The 22253-nt window shown below is 41.8% G+C and overlaps 1 long non-coding RNA gene across 1 annotated transcript in view; it reads right to left on the bottom strand.

Annotated features, from left to right (window-relative positions):
• LOC142718080 (uncharacterized) overlaps positions 1–21950 on the bottom strand; it is a 32960-nt gene extending 11010 nt beyond the window's left edge. Inside the window, exons 1-2 of the long non-coding RNA XR_012872215.1 lie at positions 21890–21950; positions 150–267 (exon numbers count right to left, since the gene is read on the bottom strand). This is a non-coding gene — a long non-coding RNA (uncharacterized LOC142718080). The remainder of the gene's footprint in view (positions 1–149; positions 268–21889) is intronic.
• Between the last annotated feature and the right edge of the window lie 303 nt (positions 21951–22253).

Here is a 22253-nt window from a genome sequence, read left to right as displayed (position 1 = left end):
AAAAAGTAAAACACACAAATAAATATAAAAGTTTGTAATAAGACTAAAATCAAACGGATGTTAAAAAAAAAATTTCCGTGACACTGTTCCTTTAAGGTCTTTCCAGGCCCAGTCATTAAGGGGTTAAAGGAACTAAACTATGTACCTACTATCTGACAGCAACTCTGGCTAGCGACGACATGGTAGAAGCTGGCACAGAGATCTGGTTGTTTCACATTTCTCTAGGAATTGGTGTCCAGTGTCAGGAGGCAGCAATAAATCTTGAGGCTAAAAGAGAAAACAAGAGACGTAAGCTTTTAAGAACACTCCAAGAAAACCATTTAGCATCTTGGATAGTGCTGCTTACTGGGGGACAGAGCACGACTGGTTCATAGAAAATTAAAATGAGATTATGCCCCACTCTTCCTCAGGCAAAGTTATTTTGTTTTTAAGAGACTCTGTCACCACATTATGTGGCCTATCTTCTACATAATGTGATCGGCGCTGTAATTTAGATTACAGCAGTGTTTTTTATTTAGAAAAACGATCTATTTTCACGTTATGACCTATTTTAGCTTTATGCTAATGACTTTCTTAATGCCCAATGCGTTGTGGAGAGAAGTGTATGACGCTGACCAATCAGCATGATACACTTCTCTCCATTCATTTACAGCGCGATTACGCTTGCTGTGCTGTAAGTCCCACAAAAACGTTAGCGAAGTGTCGGGATTGTCAATAGACATCGCGTCCTGGCTGGTAGCAATGTCTATTCACTCTCAAGACACTTCAGTAACGTTAATGTGTGTGTATGTGGCTGCACATAGTGAACAACGCAGGATCACTATGTGCAGAGTAAATGAATGGAGAGAAGTGTATGACACTGATTGGTCAGTGTCATGCACTCCTCTGTACAACGCCCACTTGGTCAAAAGTATAAACACACCCAATTGGGCATTAAGAAACTCATTAGCATAAAGCTAAAATAGGTCATAACTTGGTCAAAATAGATGTTTTTCTAAATAAAAAAAACACTGCTATAATCTACATTACAGCGCCAATCACATTATGGCGAAGAGAGGCCACTTATAATGTGGTGACCGAGCCTCTTTAAGGGGGAAAATCATTGCTGATAAGTTTTATGTGGGAAGCCTTTGCAAGCTGCTGCACACATTTGTAAAGGCCAGTCTTCAATTACAAATTCAGTTGAAAGATATACTATAACTTCAGATTTGTCAGACTATGGTGGCTAGAATGAAAGAGCCGACTCTACAGTGCCATTCGCGTTTTGACCTTCGAGAAGTGATGACAGGTTATAGACTAATCCAGCAGCTGGCAACCCGCACCTTTAGCGGTTGAGAAACTACAACTGCCAGCATGCACCGACAGCTGCAAATGACTGCTGTAATGCAATTCTCTGGTCTGTCATCACCTCTCCATGGTCAGAGTGAAGCTGTCCCTTGGTTCCAGTCCGCTTCTTACATATTAGTAATCTAGCAACTGATGAGAACTGCGGATATCCACGTTTTCCTACTGTCCTCTCATGGTAACTATTTCCATTTTTAGAAGGTGCAATGGAGTCAGATTTGTTTTTGAGCTAGTGGTATAATGGCAAAATATGGCCACTGATGGAGGGGCGTGTGACCAGACCCGTAAATAAGAAGCCTCCATTGAATAACGCTGTGCACGGCGCTCGATAGTTTCCTTTATGGTGCACAAGGTTATTCAATGGATGCTGCTGATGGAAAAATGTGGTCACATACCCCTCCAGACAAGGCCGTATTTGGAGTTGGTGCTGCCCTTGGCACATTTAGGGCTGACACCCCCGAAAACGCAGCTTTAATGGATAAAAAAAAAAATCTGCACCATGTGTTAATTGTTGTGGATTTTACCTGCCAGATGAATTCAATAGGGGAAAACCTGCGACAGAAAACCAGCGATCCCGCAGCATAAATGGACATGCTGCGGATTGAAAAAACGCTCCGCAGATCAAATTATGACCTGTTTTTCGGTGAGGTTTTTTATGCAGCGTGTGGAGATTTGTTCAAATATCATCCACTCTAAGCTACTGTATTACACCGCGGATTTTTTGCAATGAAATCCATTGCGTAAAATCTGCAGAGTTTACGCTACGACATACCCTTGAAGAAAAGCTCAATGCTAACCCATTAACAATCCCTCCCCTGCCCCCTCCCTCACATGAACACTGGGGCCATTTCCCCTATACTTGATCAGGTCAGCTTACTATTTTTTAGAAAAATAAAAATCACTCCTGAAGCAGCCCCCCCTCCCAACTGGAGCAAAAAAAAAACTATGCCCGTTACCTCAGTACATCGTCCTACTTTAAAAGTAGGCCAATGAACAGACGTAACCTGGGATCATGTGACGTAAACTAACCAATGATCGCGTAGAGCTGTCACTGCTTAATTTCGACAGACCCAGGATGGCAAGTATAATTGTTTTGCTTATTTAGTTAGTATTACTAATGTGTTTTCTTCTTTTTTTTGTGTTTTTTTACAGGTTCGGTTGTTGGAATACGTCAGATTCGAGGACTACTTAGATGACGGCATTTTTATTTTCACTGAAATGGTTATGTGGGCCGCTTTTATTTCAATAAAATGTTTTTTCTGTGTAGGTGTTTTTTATAACTTTATTACTACTGACTTCGTAATGACAGCTGTCTGACTGACAGCGTCCATTACTGACGCGGGGCTTAGTGTTAACCAGTGAAGAGGCTAGCATTAACCCTCCATTATGACCCCGATACCCACCGACACCAGGGGTGCCAGAAAGAGCAGGGTACAATCTAGTATCCGAACATCTTAAGTGATGGTTGGTAACTGGGGCGGCTGCAGGCTGGTATTACCCTGGAAAAGCCCAAAAACAAGTGTCGTTCCCACCCTGATAATGCTAGGCTGCAGCGGCTTTATAATATCTAGCTGGTTATGAAGAATAATTTTTATAGCAATTATTTATTGGAAAACAAAATAACAGATGTGGGGGTCCCCACCTATTTTTCATATCCAGCCAGACAAAACCACAAGCTTGCATTAGCAGGGTGGGAAAAGCCCATTGTTTTTGGGCATTCCCAGCCTGCGGACGCCCCAGTACCCGACCATCACTTCAGATGGTCAGGTACTGGATCGTACCTGGCTCTTCCCAGTATCCCTGGTGGCGGTGGGTACCAGGGCAAGAATGGGCAAGAGAGTGTTAGCCTCTGCACCGGCTAACACTAAGCCCCGCCTTAGTAATGGATGCCATCTATCAGACAGCCACCATCACTAAGGCAGTGGTAATAAAGTAAAAAAAAAAATATATATATATATATATATATATATATATTTTATTTAAATAAAAGGCCACACAACACTAGTTAAGTATATTGAAAATAAAAATGCTGTCATCCAAAATCCTTGAATCTGACGTAGTCCAACAACCTGTAAAAAACAAAATACACAAAAAAAACATTAGTAACATTAACCCCTTCCCTCTTTAGCCACTTTCCTGACACAGCCTCATTTTTCAAATCTGACATGTTTCACTTTATGTGGTAATAACGTCTGAATGCTTAAACCTATCCAAGCGATTGAGATTGTTTTCTCGTGACACATTGGACTTTATGTTACTGCCAAAATTTGCTCGATATGTTCAGTATTTAATTAGCATTTTTCTCAACATTAATGTATCTGCTTGCAAAACAGTCAGTTATAACAAAAAATTGTTGCTAACTAACATCCCCCATAGGTCTACTTTAGGTTGGTATAGTTTTTTTGAACATCCTTTTTTCTAGGACGTTACAAGGCTTAGAACTTTAGCAGCAATTTCTCACATTTTCAAGAAAATTTAAAAAGGCTATTTTTACTTGGGCCAGTTCTGTTGTGAAGTAGCTTTGAGGGCCTTATATATTAGAAACCCCAAAAAAGTCACCCCATTTTAAAAACTTCAGCCATCAAAGTATTCAAAGCAGCATTTAGAAAATTTCTTAACCCTTTAGACTTCACAGGAATTAAAGCAAAGTAGAGGTGATATTTATAAATTTCATATTTTTTTTCAGTAATTAATTTTTAATCCAATTTTCTCAATGGACAACTGGGTGTTTTTTTACTTTTTACCAACTGGGTGTTGTACAGAGGAGTGTATGAGGCTGACCAATAAGTGACTAATCAGTGTCCTACACTTCTCATTGTTCCAGCCCAGCATGATCCATAGCACAGTGTGATTGTGCAGTGAAAAAAGCTAGGCTGGAACAATGAGAAGTGTATGACGCTGATTAGTCACTGATTGGTCAGCGTCATACACTTCTCTGTACAACACCCAGTTGGTAAAAAGTAAAAACACGCCCAGTTGTCCATTGAGAAGCTCATTAGCATAAATCTAAACTAGCTTATAAATTGCTCAAAAATGATCGTTTTTCAAAATAAAAACCACTGCTGTTATCTACATTACAGCGTCGATCAGATTATGTAGGAGACAGGGCACTTATAATCTGGTGAGAGCCTCTTTAACCCTGCAGGTGTTTTGTAGAAATTAGCGTGCACTCGATGTTGCAGAGTGAAAATTGTATTTTTTTGCATAGAAATGCCAATATGTGGTGCCCAGCTTGTGCCACCATCATAAGACACGTCTCTAATTATTATGCTGTGTTTCCCGGTTTTAGAGACACCCTACATTTGACAGGGCTCAGGAGTGAAAGCGTACCATGTAAAATTGAGGCCTAAATTTGGCGATTCACAAAGTATTGCTTCACAATTGCCGAGGCTCTGATGTGAAATAATAAAAGAGACCCCTGAGAATGACCCCATTTGGAAACTACACCCCTCAAGTAATTTATTAAGGGGTGTAGTGAGCATTTTCACCCCACCGGTCTTTTGCATAAATGAATGCGCTGCGGATGGTGCAAATCAAAATGTATATTTTACCCTAGATATACCATTTCAGTGGCAAATATGTCATACTCAAATTATGCCACTGGAGACACACACCCCAAACATTGTTAGAAGGGTTCTCCCGGGTATGACTATGCTATAGATGTGGTAGTAAACTGCTGTTTGGGCACGGGCACACTGTAGGGTTCAGAGCGGAGGGAGCGCCATTTGGCTTTTGGAGAGCGGATTTTGCTTGGTAGTTGATTTGTTTGATTACTGGTGTTTCCATTTATAATGAGGGGCATATGTGAGCTGGGCAGAGTACATCAGGGGCATAGTCAGGTGGTATAATAATGTGGTAAATAAACAATAAAATAATCCATAGATGTATGTTACGCTGTGAAGCAATCCTTTCTGCACAGGCCAGTGTTGCACTGATATATGGCGTCATTTCTTATGCCCCTTTTAGTCCATACTCCGCACCTTTGCAGTTTGGAGAATTTTGCTGGGAAAGTGTTGTCCTGGTATAATACAGGTACTGTCGCTTCCAGCGGATATGTGTGGGCCCTCCCCTTCCTGGTTCCCTAATTTTAGGTCCTTGATAAATCGCCTCTTGAAACAGAAGAAATGTTTCCCTTGGGCTGCACAACTGCATATTTTTTATTTCTAGACTTATTGGAGCCATAACTAATTTTATTTTTTCCATAGACGTAGTGGTATGAGGGCTGTTTTTTGCGGGACGAGCTGTAGTTATTAGTACCATTTTGGGGTACACCTTTTATCCTATTTTTTGGGAGGCCAGGTAAACAAAAAAACAATTCTGGCATAGTTTTTTTAGTTTTTTTTTTATACAGTGTTCACCACGCGTTATAAATTACATGTTATCTTTATTCTGCGGGTCAGTAAGATTCCGGCGATACCTAATAGAACTTTTTTATATTTCACAACTTTTTGCACAATAAAATTACTTTTGTAAAAAGAATGTATTTTTTCTGTCGCCAAGTTGTGAGAACCATAACTTTTTAATTCTTGTCTCGACGGAGCTGTATGAGGGCTTGTTTTTTTGCGACAAGCTATAGTTTTTATAGGTACCATTTTTGGATACGTGCGACTATCTGTTTTTATTCCAATATTTGTAGGGCCAAGTGACCAAAAAACAGAAAATCTGGTATAGTTTTTTACGCTGTTCACCGCGTGCAATAAATATATTATTTTGATACCTCAGGTCGTTATTTGTCGCAGCGATAACAAATACGTATGGTTTCTTATTTTTCTTCAATAATAAAGGACTTGATAAGAGAAAAAGGGCGATTGTGTTTTATTTTATTACTTGAAACTTATTTTTTTCACTTTTTTTTACACTTTTTCAAGTCCCAATAGGGGACTTGAAGGTCCAACTGTCTGATGTTCTTATTTCTAACACATTGCACTACCTACGTAGTGCAATGTATTAGATATAAAATGAGTTTTTTACCGCTCAGACGGTTGTAGATGACAATTTTGAAATATAGGTTATTACAACATTATGTGTTTATCTTACAATATTATATACCGATCTTACATCTTATACATGTGGGTAAAATACCCTTTTTTGGTTAGAAGGTGGCTACAAAAAAGAAAAAATTGATGGATGTAATTACAGCTGTGATTTAAAGAAAACATTTTAATTCAAAGTCCAAGTTTAATCCCAAAGGGCAGTGTTTTTAATTGATAGATCCATAATATTGTAATAACCTATATTTCAAAATTGTCATTTGTATAAGGTGGATCATTGTGATTTATATAACCGAGCAAAGTTATTCATATAGGTGGAAGGAATGTGGGGATCAACATGGAAAATGCATCGTATTGGTTGTACTTCTATGTATGTTTTTTGTATAGGTCTTGGAGAGATTGAACCTTATTCACACAGCTTTTAGTTAAGTAGCATAGACGAGTCATGCAATTAGATCTCATTATGCTGCAGCGCAGTTTCACAACTAATAATGAGGTTTTTTATTCAATTTATTCATAAACTACACTTGTGTGAATGATTTTATTTTTCATGTCATTTTATCATTGTTGTTTTTAAAATTGGCTGTTTTTATATACATAAAACCGCTATTTAAACACATGTATGGTACACGCCCATATGCCCCAGAGGAAGCCAGAAGGGCGAAACCCAGGGTCGGGTTGCATTATTTGGCGTGTTACAAGAGCTTATCTTATGCTTTTATCTATTTTTGTAAGTATGGAATAAACTCGTGGAATATGTCGTTTCCAAAAGGTAGTGCACCATCTCCTTTTTCTCCCTTTTTGGAGATTTAGAACATCAAGTACGAGGATATACACAGCAAGCAGTTGCATTTCTGCAGTTTCATTTCTGTGTAGAACCACAAGTACCAGCGAGATATACACACCAGTGGAAATTTGGATCGTTTTTTCTGCATGCTAGCTGGGGGAAGGTCAAACCCTTGATGGACACTTCAGACTTTACATCTACAACCGTCTGAACGGTAAAAAACTATCATATTGTCTCTGTTTTTTGTGGTGTTGAGGATTTCACCTCTTTTTTACCTGCTCCGGTTGTTCATCTCCTTGTTGAGATATTTCAGTGAGTAGAGAGCCGAGTTGCATATTTGGTTGTTACAATGTATTAGATATGTCAGTTATTCACTGACAGCGAGCCGATTAGGCTTCTTCTCCCGGCGGGGCCTATTCGGCTTCTGTAATGGCAGAGCAGGAGGCCATTGTGTCTCCTGTTGCCATAGAAGCAGTCGCCAGTCCTGATTGCCTGCCAGGGCTGGCGAACTGTTGGCAACTGCAAAGATGCAGCGATCACTTTCGATTGCTGCATCGAAGGGGTTAATGGCAGGGATCGGAGCTAGCTCCGGTTTCTGCCGTTACAGGTGTATGTCAGCTGTAACATACAGCTGACTTCCACCGCTGATGATGCCAGATCAGCTCTTGAGCCAGCGCCATCTTGCCGGTGGCTACGGAAGCTGATCAGGCTCCGCCGCCAGGCGTGTCCTGACCAGCTTCAGTGCTAGGCAGACCGGGAGGCCAGTATTAGTATTATCCGGTTTTCATTGCTGGGGTGCCGATGAGCTGCAAACACCTTAAGTGCATCGCTCGTGTTTGAGCGCTGCACTTGAGTTAATGGCGGGGATCGAAGCTAATTTCGGTCACCACCATTACAGCCGGTTGTCAGCTGTAAGATACCGCTGAGATCGGGCGATGATAGCACAGGCTCAGCTTCTGAGCCGGTGCCCAACATTTGGCGTATGGATATGGCAATTTGCGGGAAGTCATGGCTTTCCATGGCGAACCCATATGGCAAATGACGGGAAAGGGTTAAGTAAGAAAGCAAAACCATCATATTTGCCTTCCTGGGTCTGTGACAGCAAACAAAGCAGCTCTTAGCAGTCATTAATTCATTGAAATCACATGGTCCTAGGTTACCTCAGTTCATTGGCCTACATTAGGCCAATGAACGTAAATAACCGGCCACATAGGCATTCAAGCACTAGGAGTTACTAAAGCTGGCAGGGCTCAGCAATACATTTTCCGGTGATGCACGCCTGGTCTTTTCTGATCAGGCCTGCTCCGGCGGAACGATGTCAGGCGGCGAGAACGTCATCGCACCGCCTGTGCCACCAGAGAGTGCCGAATGAGGAGGAAGGGAATGAATGGTTCCCTTGCTTCACCTGCGCTTTCAGTTGTATCTTCCTAAGGACATAGATACAATTGAAGACCGTACACATTACATTAGGGTTGTCACGATACCAGAATTTGGACTACGATACGGATACTTTGTGTAGTATTGCGATTCACTATAACAAAACTTGGCCAACAATAAAAAAAGAATAAAAACATTTTCCAGTTTGACTTGAGGCACATGGTTTGGATAATTTTGAAACCTCCATGTGCCTCACATTAATAGTAATTAACCCCTTAGTCAATGGACAACACATTGGGTTATTGTGTGAGGTACATGATGGGGTTAATAACTATTAATGAGGCACACGGAGGTATAAAATTCATAACACCACGTGCTTCACATTAATAAGTGAAGGAAAGCAGTTTATATTTTCAGTGTACACATTATAAATGATGCTATAAATTTATTGTGAAGGTTATTACGGTCGCGACAATACCTAATGTGTGTATATTTTATGTATTGAGACTTATTTTATGATTTAATGTAAAAACGGGCGTATCGTTTTAAAAAAAGGTTTAAAAATACTTTATTATTTTTAACCCCTTAGGGACGCAGCCTAGTTTGGGCCTTAAGGCTCAGAGCCCATTTTTCAAATCTGACAGATTTCACTTTATGTGGTAATAACGTCGGAATGCTTAAACCTATCCAAGCGATTCTGAGATTGTTTTCTCGTGACACATTGGGCTTTATGTTAGTGGTAAAATTTGGACGATATATTCAGTATTTATAGGTGAAAAATTGCAAAATTTTGAGAAAATTTATTTAAAGAAATAGCCTTTCAGAATTTAAATGCATCTTCTTGTAAAACAGATGGTTATACCAGCCAAAATAGTTACTAGTTCACATTTACCATATATCTACTTTAGATTTGCATCGTTTTTTTGAACATTTTTTTATTTTTCTTGGACGTTACAAGGCTTAGAATATAAACAGCAATTACTCATATTTTTAAAAATATTTCAAAAGCCTTTTAACCCCTTAGTGACCAGCCCATTTTACGCCCTAATGACCAAGCTATTTTATTCGTTTTTCTATAGTCGCATTCAAAGAGCTATAACTTTTTGCGGGATTAGTTGTACTCTTTAATAGCACCATTTTAGGGTACATAGAATTTTATTATTAACTTTTATTATCTTTTTTGGAGGGGGTATTATAAAAAAAAAACTGACATTCCACCATGGTTCTATGCGTTTTTAAATTGACGCCGTTCACTGTGCGGCGTAAATAACATGTTACCTTTATTCTATGGGTCGGTATGATTACGGCGATACCACATATGTAGAGGTTTTTTATGTTTCACGACTTTTGCACAATAAAAACACTTTTGAACTAAAATGATTTGTTTTTGCATTGTTGCTTTCCAAGAGCCGTCACTTTTTTATTTTTCCATCAATGTAGTGATTTTTTGGGCTTGTTTTCTGCGGGACGAGACGTAGTTTTGATTGGCACTGTTTTGGGGTGCATGGGATTTGATTCATTTTTATTATGACTTTTTTGGGGGGCAATTGAAAAAAATTTCGCCATTGTTTTTTGAGGTTTTATTTTACGGTGTTCATCTTGCGGTTTAAATGACATATTAACTTTATTAATGGAGTCATTACGGTCGCAGCGATACCATATATGTGTACTTTTATTTTAATTTTTACACTTAAACTAAATAAAACCACTTTTTATGGAAAAAAATGGATTTAGTTTTTTACTGTTATTTTTATTAATAATGTTTATTTCACATTTATTATCTAATTCATTAGTCCCACTAGGGGACTTTACTGTGCGATCTTGAGATCGCTGCTGTAATGCTTTGGTATACTTCGTATACCAGAGCATTATTGCCTGTCAGTGTAAATCTGACAGGCAATCTATTAGGACGTGCCTCCATCGCGTCCTAACAGGCATATGTCCAGGGCAGACCTGGGGGCTTTTATCAAGCCCCCGGCTGCCATGACACCCCATCGGAGACCCGCGATTGCATTTGTGGGCCGCCGATGGGTGACAGAGGGAGCTCACTCCCTCTGTAAAGTTAAATGCCGCGGTCGCTATTGACGGCGGCATTTAACGGGTTGATCGGCCGCGATCGAAGAAAACTTCGATCGCGGGTGTTGGAGCAGGAGCCCAGCTGTCATCAGACAGCTGAGCCCCGGCTCCAGCCTGCACGGGTGACCCGTGCAGGACTTAGACTAGGCTCACGTGAAAAGGCGTCAGCCTAGCCTAAGGCCCCTTAGTGACGAACGTGAAAAGGCGTATTGTTGGTCACTATGGGGTTAAGACACCTGTTCGGTTCCGAGTGGCTTTGAGGGGCCTATGTATTAGAAACCCCCATAAACCACCCCATTTTAAAAACTAGACCCCTCAAAGTATTCAAAACAGCATTTAGAAAGTTAATTTAACCCTTCAGGCATTTCACAGAAATTATAGAAAGTAGAGGTGAAATTTGCAAATTTAAACTTTTCTTGCTGAATTTCAATTGTATTCAATTTTTTTTCTGTAACACAGAAGGTTTTACCAGAGAAACACTACTAAATATGTATTGCCCAGATTCTGCAGTTTTTAGAAATGTCCCACATGTGGATCTAGTGCGCTCGTGGACTAAAACACAAGCCCCAGAAGCAAAGAATCACCTAGTGCATTTTGAGGCCTCTTTTTTATTAGAATATATTTTAGGCAGCATGCCAGGTTTGAAGAGCTGTTCAGGTGCCAAAAAAGTGACCCCATTTCGGAAACCACACCCCTCAAGGAATTCATTTATGGTGGTTGTTAGCATTTTGACCCCACAGTTTTTACACAGCACGTATTTGAATTGGGCTGTGAAATAAAAAAAAAATATGTCATTTTTTATCAAAATGTCTTATTTTCACAAGGAAAAAAATACCCAATGTTGCCCAATTTCTCCTGAATGCAGCAATACCCCATTTGTGGCGATAAACTAACGTTTGGGCCCATGGGACGGCTCAGAAGGGAAGGAGCGCTGTGTGTTCTTTGGAGTGCAGATTTTTCTGGATTGGTTTTTGGGTGCCATGTCGCATTTGCAGAGCCCCAGAGGTATCAAAGCAATGGAAACTCACCAGAAGTGACCCCATTTTAGAAACTACACCCCTCAAAGAATTCATTTATGGGTAATGTGACCATTTAGACCCCATAGTTTCTTCACGGAACTTATTTGAATTGGGCTGGGAATTTAAAAAAAAAAATTCCCATAATATGTAGTTTTAGCTCAAAATTATTTATTTTCACAAGAAATTAAAAAAAACATTTTGTTGCCCAATTTGTCCTGAGTGCGGCAATACCCCATTTGTGGTGATAAACTGCCGTTTGAGCCCATGGGAGGGCTCAGAAAGAAAGGACCACCATATGGCCAACTGGGGATTTTCTGGTGCCAAGTCATGTATGCAGAAGCCCCAGTACCAGTACAGTTGAAATCCCCAAGAAGTGACATCGTTTTAAAAACTACATTCTTAAGGCATTCATCTAGAGGTGTAGGTAGCATTTTGACCGGAGACAAACTGTAATGTGGGTTCTCCTGGGTACGGCAATACCCTCAAAGTGGCTGTTATCTGCTGCCTGGGCACACGGCAGGGCTCAAAAGGTAAAGACGAGGGGGGATAAGCTGTGCGGAGTGCATTAAGGTAAGTAAAACTGGGGTAGATTAAAAATCAAGGGATGTATAATAAATTTTAAAACACTATCATACAGAGCCCTGGTTTTTCAGGACACGTGTCACTGATATATTGTGTCCTCCCTTATCCCCCTCTTATACCAGACTTTGCACCTCTTGACTTTTTCCCTTCTTGCCAGTTCGGGGAACTTCTCCTGGAAAGTGTTGCCCTGGTACGATGCGTGTGGCTTCGCTGCCAGAAGTACTGGGTGTCCCCCCCCCCCCTTCTTGGTCCCTAAAATTCGTTTCTTGATAACCACCTCTTGAAATTCCAGGAACGTTCCCCTCTGGGCTGCACATCGACGTAGCACGTACGCATTGTACAATGCCATCGGTATGATGTGCACAGCTAGCTTCTTATACCACACCGCATGGCGCAGTAGGGTTTCAGGACTTGATCTGACAAGTCCATCCCTCCCATGTACCTATTGTAGTCCAGAATGCAGTCTGGTTTGGGGATCTATGTACTGGTACCTCATACAGGTACATGGGTACTGGTGTGGCATCTCTTGTACGTGACACAATATGTTGCTGCTAGATTGTGCCCTGCTCTCACCTCTTCTTGTTTGCCCAAGCAGAGTCTTAGGAAGGCCTCTCGTATTTCTTCTAGCAGTGCCACATGCCTCAGGACTTCTGGAAGCGATGCACTTGAAGAGTGGGACGCTGGTATAAAAATTATCCAGGTAGAGGTAGTAACCCTGATCCAGAAGTGGCTGCACCAAATCCAACACAATTTTTGCATTAACTCCCAGTAAGGCCTCATGCACACGAACGTGCTATTGCGGCCGCAATTCCCCCGAAAATACAAGAGAGAATTGCGGCCCCATTCATTTCTATGGGGCCATGCACACGACCGTAGTTTTTACGGACCGTGCATGGCCCGCACCGCAGAAAGAACGGACCTGTCTTATTACGGCTGTCTACTGTGGTCGAGGCTCACTGAAAATAATGGCCGCGGCCATGTGCATGTCCCGCGACTTGCGGCTGACAGTCCACAGCCGGCCGACCCGAAAATCACGGCCGTGCACATGGCTACGGTCGTGTGCATGAGGCATAAGGGGGGCATTCTGGGGGCTGAACACTGGTATCCTTCCCTTCATATATCCTAAATATGTACGTTAACCCTGATGCACTCTCCACAGCTTATACATCTTCACTCCATACCTTGCCCTCTTACCCGGCAGGTACTTGCGGAATTGAAGCCTCCCTTTAACCCCTTTAGGACACAGCCTGTTTTGGCCTTGTGGACACAGATGATTTTTTCAAATCTGACATGTGTCACTTTATGTGGTAATAACTCCGGAATGCTTTTACCTATCCAAGCGATTCTGAGATTGTTTTCTCGTGACATATTGTATTTTATGTTAGTGAAAAAATTTGGTCGATTAATTCAATATTTATTTGTGAAAAACGTTACATTTTAGCATTTTTCTAAATTTAAATGTATTTGCTTGTAAAATTGATCGTAATACCACACAAAATAGTTACTAGTTAACATCCCCCATATGTCTACTTTATGTTTCCATCCTTTTTTTTTCACGTACTTTTATTTTTCTAGGACGTTACAAGGCTTAGAACTTTAGCAGCAATTTCTCATATTTTCAATCAAATTTCAATAGGCCATTTTTTCACGGACCAGTTCAGTTCTGAAGTGGCTTTGAGGGCCTTATATTTTAGAAAGTCCCTATAAATCACCCCATTTTGAAAACAGCACCCCTCAAGGTATTCAAAACCACATTCAGAAAGTATTTTTACCCTTTAGGGCGTTTCACAGGAATGAAGGCAAAGTAGCGGTGAAATTTACAAATTTCATTTAGTTTTGCCAAAATTCAATTGTAATAAAACAAAATCTGTAACACAGAAGGTTTTACCAGAGAAACGCAACTCAATATTTATTGCCCAGATTCTGCAGATTTTAGAAATATCCAATATGTGGCCCTAGTGTCCTAATGGACTGAAACACAGGCCGCAGAAGCAAAGGAGCACCTAGTGGATTTTGGGGCCTCCTTTTTTTAGGAATATATTTTAGGCACCATGTCAGGTTTGAGGAGGTCTTGTGGTACCAAAACAGTCGAAACCCCCAAAAAGTGACCCCATTTTGGAAACTACACCCCTCAAGGCATTTTTCTAGGGGTATAGTTAGCATTTTGACCACACAGTTTTTTTGCAGAATTTAGTGGAATTAGTCTGTGAAGATGAAAATCACCTATTTTTCTGTGGAAACATAGAATTTTTTAATTTTTACAAGTAATAAAGGAGAAAAAGCCGCCCAACATTTGTAAAGCAATTTCTCCCGATTACGGCAATACCCCATATGTGGTCGTAAACTGATGTTTGGACCCACAGCAGGGCTCAGGAGGCAAGGAGCACCTCTTGGATTTTGGAGCGCAGATTTTGCTGGATTGGTTTTCAGTGCCATGTCGGGTTTGCAACGCCCCGGAGGGACCAAAACAGCGGAAACCCACCAAAAGTGACCCTATTTTGGAATCTACACCCCTCAAGGAATTTTTCTAGGGGTATAGTGAGCATTTGGGCCCCTCACAGCGTTCACCGTGCGCAATAAATTCTGTTTTAATTTATTCTGCCGGTCGGTACGATTACGTCGATACCATAGGTGTATAGTTTTTTTTACGTTTTGCAGAGTTTGCACAACAAAATTCTGTTTCTATAAAATAATTTATTTCTGAGACACGCTATTCTGAGCCGTAACTTTTTTATTTTTTCGTCAAAAAAGCTGTGGGAGGTCTTGTTTCTGCGGGACGGGTTGTAGTTTTTATTGGTACCATTTTGGGGTAAATGCAACTTTTTGATCCCGTTGTCCTGATGGGCTTCCATCCATGTCGACCCGGAAGCCATTGTTTGGCTTCCGTTTGCCATAGTAACCATCGGCAAACCCCGCTATTTCGGACCGGGGTCTGCCGATCTGTTAGAAACCCCCAAAATTCGGCGATTGCACCTGATCGCCGATTTTAAAGGGTTAATTCGCCGAAACCAGCGGCAAAGGACCGCTGGTCGGCAAGAGTGTAGTGTCAGCTGTCGGTGACAGCTGACCTCCCGGTTCCCGGTGTACACTGTTGCCGACAGTGTGCACCGGGAAAAACTCATTAAAGAGGCTCTGTCACCAGATTTTGCAACCCCTATCTGCTATTGCAGCAGATAGGCGCTGCAATGTAGATTACAGTAACGTTTTTATTTTTAAAAAACGAGCATTTTTGGCCAAGTTATGACCATTTTTGTAGTTATGCAAATGAGGCTTGCACAAGTCCAAGTGGGTGTGTTTAAAAGTAAAAGTCCAAGTGGGCGTGTATTATGTGCGTACATCGGGGCGTTTTTAATACTTTTACTAGCTGGGCGCTCTGATGAGAAGTAACATCCTCTTCTCTTCAGAACGCCCAGCTTTTGACAGTGCAGATCTGTGACGTCACTCACAGGTCCTGCATCGTGACGGCCACATCGGCACCAGAGGCTGCAAACGCTGATGCTGCTGCAGAATCAACTGTAGCCTCTGGTGCCGATGTGGCCGTCACGATGCAGGACCTGTGAGTGACGTCACAGATCTGCACTGTCAGAAGCTGGGCGTTCTGAAGAGAAGAGGATGTTACTTCTCTTCAAAGCGCCCAGCTAGTACAAGTATTAAAAACGCCCCGATGCACGCACCTAATACACGCCCACTTGGACTTTTACTTTTAAACACACCCACTTGGACTTTTGCAAGCCTCATTTGCATAACTACAAAAATGGTCATAACTTGGCCAAAAATGCTCGTTTTTTTAAAATAAAAACGTTACTGTAATCTACATTGCAGCGCCTATCTGCTGCAATAGCAGATAGGGGTTGCAAAATCTGGTGACAGAGCCTCTTTAACTGTACGTCCTCGTGCGGGAAGTAACCTCCCGCGACGACTGACAGTTACGTCCTGGTGCGGATAGGGGTTAAAATGTACCAAGGACTCAATGGAAATACACTTCTTGGGGTGTATGCTTGGGAAAACCGGGCACTGAAACGGTCTAATAGGGGTCTCCGTTTATACAAACAATCAAAACTGGGGTCATCTCGGCGTGGGCACGGCTCATTATCAGTATTATGTAAGAAGCGAAGTATTGCTTAATTTATTTATTTTTTTAGGTTCCAGTTCAGTTCTGAAGTTGCTTTGATGGGCCCATATATTAGACACCCCTATCAAACACCCCATTTCAGAAACTAGACCCCTCAAAGTATTCACAACAGCATTTAGAAAGTTTATGAACCCTTTAGGTGTTTCACAGGTATTTAGAGCAAAGTAGAGGTGAAATCTACATATTTATTTATTTTTCTCAGAAAATCCTTTATATACCATTTTTTTTCTATAACACAAAAAGTTTTACCAGAGAAAAGCAACTTAATACGTATTGGCCAGATTCTGCAGTTTTTAGAAATACCCCACATGTGGCCCTAGTGCGGTTATGGACTGAAGCACCGGCCTCCGAAGCAAAGGCGCACCTAGTGGATTTTGAGGCCTCCTTTTTGTTAGGCACCATGTCCGGTTTGAAGAGGTCTTGTGGTGCCAAACCAGTGGAAACCCCCCAAAAGTGACCCCATTTTGGAAACTAGACCCCTTTAGGAATTCATTGTAGTTTACTTGGGGTGCATGCGGCTTTTTGATCCGTTTTTATTCTATTTTTAGGTGGCGTGGTTACTAACAAACAGCAATTCTACTATTGTAATTTTATTCTATTTTCTTTACAGCTTTCTCCGTGCGCTATAAATGACATATTCACTTTATTCTGCGGGGTGATAGGATTACGGCGATACCAGATGTTTATAGTTTTTTTATGTCTTATGGCGTTTGCACAATAAAAATACATGTTGTAAAAAATAATTCACTTTTTGTGTTACCTTATTCTAAGAGCCAGAACTTTTTTATTTTTCCATCAAGAAAGCCGTGCGAGGACTTATTTTTTGCGTAACGAACTGTAGTTTCGATCAGCACCATTTTTAGGTACATGCGACTTTTTGATTTCTTTATTCCATTTTTTGGGAGGTGAAGTGACCAAACAATTGTGATTCTGGTATGGTTTATTATTTTCTTTTACGGCGTTCAACGCGCGGGATAAATAACGAAATAATTTTGTAGTTCAGGCCGTTACGGACGCGGCGATACCAATTATGTATAGTTTGTTTATATATTTTTATTAATAATAAAGGACTGATAAGGGGAAAAGGGGGACTATTACTTTTATCACTTTTAAAACTTATTTTCTTATTTTTACACATCTTTTTTTTACTTTATTACTTTGTCCCACTAGGGGACTTGAGGGCAGGAGGCTCTGATCGCTATTCTAATACACTGCACTACATGCGTAGTGCAGTGTATTAGAGCTGTCAGCTACTCACTGACAGCAAGCATAGTGACTTCGTCAGGACCAACTAGGCTTCCGTCCATGACATAGCCGGAAGCCATTGTAAGGCGTCCAGTTGCCATGGTCACCATCGCCAGTCGCTATCGTGTAGCAGGCTGGCGATGGCAGCTTAACCCCTAAAAACCTGCGATCCCTATTGAACGCGGCTTTTAAAGGGTTAATCAGTGGGGACACAGCGATCGGTCCCCGCTGTATTAGCTGCAGCTGCTGTACGAGACAGCAGCTGTCACAGCTCCTGTATGTGTCGGGAGGACGGCCGAAACCGCCGTTACTCCCGAGACGTACTATTAGGTCATGGAGCGTGAACATGTACACAATCGCTTGGACCATTAGTTGCATGGACCTTTTTTCACTCCTTCCTGACATTTGACGTATCCATACAAAGCGGGCGTCGGCTGTATGTTACAGCCAACACTTCAGAGTAACGAGCGGGATCCCACTCGTTAAATGCCAGTCAATAGCGACCGCGGCATTTAAATCGCTTGAAAGAGGGGGAGACCCCCTCTAACAGCTCATCGCGCCACCTGCATTCAATCGCAGGGTGGCAATGGTTGCTATGGCTGCCTGGGGGCCTAATGAAGGCCCCCAGGTCCGCCATCTTTGCGCTGCTATTAAGCCTGTCAGAATCACTATATACTGCTATACATTAGTTTTGCTCTATATCTACAAGCAATCTAAGATCGCTGGTTAAGTCCCCTAGGGGGACCAATAAAAAGAAATAAGTAAAAATTTGTATAATAAAGTTAATGTAAAAAATAAATAAAAAATAAATTAAATGGTCAAAAACACCCCCCTTTTCCCCCTGGAGCATAGTAAAAAAATAGACAATTGATATCGCTGCATCCGTAAAAGTCTGAACTATTACAATACATCATTATTTAACCCGCACTGTGAACACCGTAAAAAAATAAAAATGTAAAAGCCAGAATCTATTTTTTGGTCACCTCATCTCCCACAAAAAATGAAATAAGTGATCAAAACGTCACATGTACTCAAAATGTCATGATTAAGAACTAAAGCTTATCCTGCAAAAAATAACCCCTTAGGCCTCAAGCACACGACCGTATTTTTGTCCATCCGTAAATACTGGCGTAAATACGTGTCCTTGGTCACATGTATTCGACCCGTATTGCACCAGTATTAACGGACCCGTGCCCGTAAATACGGATCCGGTGTCTCCCGTATTCACGGGCACGTTTTTGGCTGCAAAATTGCACTGCACTAATCGGCAGCCCCTTCTCTCTATCAGTGCAGGATAGAGAGAAGGGACAGCCCTTTGCGAGGTAAAAGTAAAAGAAATTCATACTTACCCGGCCGTTGTCTTGGTGACGCGTCCCTCTCTTGACATCCAGTCCGACCTCCCTGGATGACGCGGCAGTCCATGTGACCGCTGCAGCCTGTGATTGGCTGCAGCGGTCACATGGGCTGTAACGTCATCCCAGGAGGTCGGACTGGAGGAAGAAGCAGGGAATTCGGGGTAATTATGAACGTCTTTTTTTTTTACAGATTTATCTATATTGTGATCGGAAGTCACTGCCCAGGGTGCTGAAACAGTTACTGCCGATCTTTTAACTCTTTCAGCACCCTGGACAGTTACTATTTACTGACGTCGCCTAGCAACGCTCCCGTTATTACAGGTGCACACAAGTAGTCAGTCACCTGTAATTACGGGAGCCCCATAGACTTCTATGTACTGCCCGTGCCGTAATTACGTCCTGAAATAGGACATGTTCTATATTTTTTCAACGACACAGGCACCTTCCCGTAAGCATACGGGAAGGTACCCGTGGCCAATAGAAGTCTATGGTCCCGTAATTTTGAGAGTTTTTACGGTCGTGTGAATGAGGCCTTAGGGTATGTTCAAACTAGACTAAAAACGTCTGAAAATACGGAGTGGTTTTCAAGGGAAAATGGCTCCTGATTTTCAGACGTTTAGGCCAAGTTCACACAGTTTTTTTACTAGTTTTTTTACGTGGAAACCGCGCCAAAAAGCTAGTCAAAGACGGCACGAAAATGCCTCCCGTCAATTTCAATGGGAGGCGGGGGCGGTTCTCTCCCGCGAGAGGTAGAACTGGCTCGCAGGAGAAAGCAGCAACATGCCCTATCTTCAATGGGAGGCAGAGACTGCGTGTTTCGCGGCGTTTTATGCAAGCGGCGCTCAATGGCCGCTGGCGAAAAACGCTGCGAAAATCGGCGTGCAGGTAGAGGAAAATCTTCCTCAAACTTCCAAACAGAATTGCAAAAAAGTGTGTGAACATAGCCTAAGACACTCGCGAATTTCGCAGCGTTTTTTACGGCTGTTTTTGGAGCGGTTTTCAAGATATGTAATATATAATCAAGTCTATGAAAAACCGCTCCAAAAACGTCCCAAGAAGGGTCCTAGACTTTTTCGCAGTAGTGTTTCCAAACGGCCGCATTAAAAAACAGCCCATCCGTTGCAATCAATAGGCACAGGTTTGGAGGTGTTGTGCTTCCGATTTTTCGGCCGTTTATGGCCCGAAAAACTGACGAAAATGTGCCGTGTGAACATACCCATACCACTTAATCTACGGAAAAATAAGAAAGTTATGGCTCTCAGAATTTGGCGACAATAAATGAAATTTTTTACACTTAGGTTTTTACTTGTAAAAGTAGTTAAATATAGAAAAAAACTATATATATATATATATATATATATATATATATATATATATATATTTGGCACTGTCGTAATAGTGTTGTCCCACAGAATAAGGCTAACATGTTTTAATTGCACAGTGAATTCTGTAAAAACGAAGCGCAAAAACAAAGGAGGAATCGCTGTTTTTTTCATTTTCTACCCCACAAATAATTTTTTTCCCGTTTCCTAGTACATTATATGCCATAATAAATGCTACTACAAAAAACTACAACTCGTCCCGCAAAAATCAAGCCCTCATAGTACTATATCGACGGAAAAATAAAGACGTGGTTGTGTTCAGATGGCACTGGTTTCTTTTGGGTGCTCGAGGCAGGGTCCCAACCCGGGTATAGGTTAAGAATTTGTAGTCGGCACACCTTGCTTGTGTTACAAAAATATATATCTTTATTGGATGGATGCCAGAGGCTACATGTGCAGCCTCTGGCATCCATCCAATAAAGATATATATTTTTGTAAGACAAGCAAGGTGTGCCGACTACAAATTCTTAAGGAAAAATAAAGACGTTATGGGTTTTGGAAAGTGGGGAGTAAAAACCGAAAATCTGAAAAACAGCTGCGGCGGGAAGGGGTTAATCCCAGTTTGTTCTTGAATACAATGAAAAGTTGTGCTTTATAATTATAATAATCCGTTCGGTACCTGGGAAACAAGGGCTTATTCTTTTGCCAACGGCAACTTGGTTTTTGCTCAAATTCAGCGCACCGGCTACCTGGGTCCATTTATTCTTCGTGCATGCTTTAGGCTATGTTCACACGGAGTATTTTGGGGGAGGAATATCTGCCTCAAAGTTCCAAACGGAATTTTGAGGCAGATATTCCTCCCCCAAAATACTCCGTGTGAACAGCAATTATCGCGCCGTTTTTCGCCCGCGGCCGTTGAGCGCCGCGGGCATAAAACACGCTTTCTCCTGCCTCCCATTGAAGTCAATGGGAGGTCGGAGGCGGAAGCGCCCGAAGATAGGGCATGTCGCTTCTTTTTCCCGCGAGGCAGTTTTACTGTCGTGGGAAAAAGACGCCGACGCCTCCCATTGAAATCAATGGGAGGCGTTCTCGGGCCGTTTCTGCCGAGTTTCGCGACGCGGTTTCCGCGTCAAAAAACTCGGCAAAAGACCCCGTGTGAACATAGCCTTAATGCATTTTGCTCCAAAACCGCGCAATATTGTAGCAAAAAACGGCACTGTCTTGGCGCAAATTGCATCAAAAGCCAGGTGAAACAAGCTGTTGGGAAGGAGTTTTGTTTCACCATTAGGCTAGGCTTACAGGTCACTGTAAAAATGTGCGGTTTGATGCAATTTGCGCCAAAACAACGCCATTTTTTGCCGCGATGTCCGCAACATCGCGGCCAAACGACGCTGTTTTGCCACGATTTTCGGTAAAATATGCATTTATACCACAACGTGAGAACCAAACTCTTTATGTAAAGTTAACATTACTATTGCAGTTCCTCTACTAAATGTGTAACTGAGCGAATATAAAAAACAGATTGTAATCAGCACTAACGTATAAATTACAGGTACAGATTAAACACGGCAACAGATACAAACAGAGCAATGAAATGGGCATCACGTGCAGATCGCTGCCAGCACATGGAAGGGCACAAACCAACATGGCGTTATTTACATTATCCTGCACGGCTCCTCCAAATCTCCCTCTCACACTGGGCCGAAAACCAGACGAGCGGTGCACCGAGCAGCTGTATTTATATCTTCTTAATTAGTTGGCCACGCCCCCACCCCCGCCCGCCGGAGCTGTAATCAGAAACACCCTTTCATTGCTGAACACATTTTAAAACCCACGCTAAATCAAATAAGGCTATGTTCACACGCGAGTCAAAAACGGCTGAAAACTACGGAGCTGTGCCTCTGATTTTCAGCCGTTTTTGAAGCTGCATGTTCACACTGAGTTTTTGCCGCGGCAAATACCAGGGGAAAACATGCCCGAAATTGCCTCCTATTGATTTCAATGGGAGGTGGAGATGTTTTTT

This window comes from Rhinoderma darwinii, unplaced genomic scaffold, assembly GCF_050947455.1.
Source record: "Rhinoderma darwinii isolate aRhiDar2 unplaced genomic scaffold, aRhiDar2.hap1 Scaffold_4603, whole genome shotgun sequence".
Lineage (NCBI taxonomy): Eukaryota > Metazoa > Chordata > Amphibia > Anura > Rhinodermatidae > Rhinoderma > Rhinoderma darwinii.
This window is presented reverse-complemented; position numbering and strand designations above follow the sequence as displayed.